Source organism: Penaeus vannamei, chromosome 42 (assembly GCF_042767895.1).
Source record: "Penaeus vannamei isolate JL-2024 chromosome 42, ASM4276789v1, whole genome shotgun sequence".
Classification (NCBI taxonomy): Eukaryota; Metazoa; Arthropoda; class Malacostraca; order Decapoda; family Penaeidae; genus Penaeus; species Penaeus vannamei.
This window is the reverse complement of record NC_091590.1, coordinates 11,923,527-11,926,825: the sequence shown is the minus strand read 5'-3', so window position 1 is coordinate 11,926,825 and position 3,299 is coordinate 11,923,527.

Below are 3,299 nucleotides of genomic sequence, written 5' to 3'. Positions count from 1 at the left end.
CGACCTTTTATTTGCTATTTTAAAAGATTTTTCAAGGACTTTTTGGTCAATTTTAATGCCACCTCATAATGTTACTGAACGCTGAATTCAATAATACATAATATGAACATGAAAAGGTCCGTAATATGAACATGAAAAAGTCTGCAATCTTCAACACCTAACCAAATTTTAAAGACTTTTAAAGACTTATCAACTCAAATTATTTACAGACTTTCAAGACCTGAAAAAATCAGACCTTCAAGGAAATGCAAGACCGCTATGAACTCTGCCACCACCTGTTTAATGCGTCCATGAAGTTCGTTATCATGTTAGAAAGTAGGAAACGCATAGAATGTTTATGAAATGAAGCAAGGAAGCAGTGCCTTTGTAGAAACTTTTTAGATAATATAAAAAAAGGAGAGCGTAAGAGTTGAAAGACGTACTGCTAAATATTAAATATTTTCATACTTGTTCTGATATAGATTTCTGCTCCTTATCTAGTGAACAGTGATACTGGTTCTACTTTTTATTGTGTGTGAGTCCAAGTCAGTCTGGTTAAGAATAAAAGTTGGAATTAGGATCCTTAAATTTGGATATGTAGGCTCAAAATGAAAACTCTAAAACACGAAATATCAGCAAAATTTACCATCATAAAAGCGTTCATATTTTGGCACTAAACTAAAAAAAAAAAAAAAATACTATACTCAGCTTCATTCATCTTAATATTTCCTGACGTTCATGTCTCTTTCTACAGTCTATCCTTTGATACAAATTTCTCTTCCTATTTTGTATTTACTTGTCATTTTAGCTGAAAACAGATGTAGTCTAATTCAGCTTAATGTTTACTTCATCTGATTCAGATTTAATTTTTAAATTAGCTGACAAAGCGAATTCATTTCAAATTCATAAAAGAGTAAAGATTTACTTCTTAAATACGAATTAGAGTATATATATATATATATATATATATATATATATATATATATATATATATATATATATATATATATATATATATGTATGTATATGTATATGTATATGTATATGTATATGTATATGTATATATATATATATATATATATATATATATATATATATATATATATATATATATATATATATATGCACACACACACACATATATATATAATCAGAATTCACTGTTACATATTTAAATATTTGTACACGCTATATGTTAAAATATCAACGGGTAATTTGAACTCAGAAATTAAAGGTTAAGGTTATTGTTAGACAACATATGATTACACATATAAAATAGTATTACAAGTACAGAATAGTAAAAATAATGCTAACATTCATGACAGGAGTCTGACAGCATTGAAATAACATATGTAAATGTTGAATCCCCAGGACATACTAACATGGCACAACAGGCATTCCCAAGTTACTTGTGCCCATTTGTCGTCAAACAGCCTAACTCTGTTCCGAAAGCAAATTAAATAGGTTTCTGATAAGAAAGCATTTTACCGGAAACTTTATATCATAAATAAATTAACCAGGGCATGCTTAGACTAGCCTAGACATCAGTACATTGAAAATATAACTCAAAGACGTCTGTTGATATAGACTTGTATGTACGTAAACATGTACACATAAACACACAGCAGTATAAACTTATTACAAACACATTAATTTGCTTTTTGACCAAAGTACAGTGAGCAGCTTACATATTTTGCATTTTAGTCTTCAAGTACTCCCTAAAATGCAGAACAATAAGGTATCAAATGTTTCCAGTCTTTTTTGACATCTAAATGTGAAAAGATACAATTGTTTATATCATTACGAATGCTTTATGACTAATTATGTCCGCAGAATTTTAATATATGGGGACGAGTATTTTTTTTTTCTTCACATAAGCGTATGCAAGTGAGGCGTTATTAAAAACATATTATGTTTTATATTGTTCATGTATATTTGTTTTCTACTAATTTATTTCACTTGTGTGACACTTTTCTGCTGTATAATAAAAAAATACTCTTCCCAGGAATTGGTCACGATTGGAATTACTAGTACACACGAGGCGAGGGGTACTGTATAGTATACAATAAAGAACTTTTAGATAGACTGTGTTCTTTATCGTGTAAACTCTGTGGGCTGGGTTGTTATAAAACTAATCTATTAACATAATATTGTATAAATAATGGTCGACATCACTATCGATCCTGTCGTGTCTTGTTCTGTTGTTTTCACATGATTAATTTCCTGGCTACGATTTTTCAGATGACTCCAGCTAGCCAGGCCAACAACTGCTGTGGTGGATTCTTCTTGGCGTCTATTCTGTGGAGAAAACAGTAGTTATCAGTAAAACAGCAGAAACAGCCTGTCCACAGCAAGTTCAAAGTAACAGGAAATGAAATGATCATTAACAGTTCATTAGAACTTCCAGCATTCAGACAAAGCCTATGTTACAAATTCTGAAGAGTGAAAAAGACTACCCAAAGTTATTGATACCAGAAAGTTACTCAAGTGTTGGTTTCAATGCCTGTGAGTGGATCTCCCAAAACAACTACTTTTAAGTTTTACGAATTGAAATATAATAAACTCAAATCAAGAAATAATTGTTGTAAATGAAAGTGATGAATGAGTTACCAGCATTTTGTTTGTTGTTATTGATAACTTTTCTGACCCACGATCCAATCATTCAATTTCATTAACCTTTAACTTATTCCTTAACTCAGCTGGTCTAGCCTCACTATTCTTCCACCATTTGAGGTTCCGACGGTGGTCTTATGCAACCTTTAGGTCACAGTGACAGCCTTGCTTGGTTAGCTGCAAGCTCTTTATAAGTGTACAGACCTTGGTTCGGTGTTCCTTCTAACACCTCTAACACATGCGCTCCGTTTCAGTGACGATGAGTTTGATCTCTGCTCATGGGACGAACAAGGGCTTACTGCACAGGGCGACGGTCATTCTGTATTATACTGCTTAGAAATAACAAAACTGCATCGTCTAGTGACTTATAAGACCATACGCTAAGGAGAAGAACTACATAAGAAATACACTGCTACAGTGCAACCTCCGAAGCAGCCCATTAAATATCGTTGACGTGACACGGGTTTAAAAAATGTACGCGACCTAATATCAGTTAAAGATATTTTGCACCCATAGAGGTACTGAAAAAATTCTGAGTAATTGAATTTTTTTCTAACGTGATTTCTAGTTATTTAAAGGTAAGATTTTCACTAATGCAACTAATGGAACGGCCAACTTATAAAAAATACAAAGATTACAGTTATTAACACAGTAGTTATCTTACTAACAACACATATAAGACGTAAGAAAATGTTTCAAGGGAACAG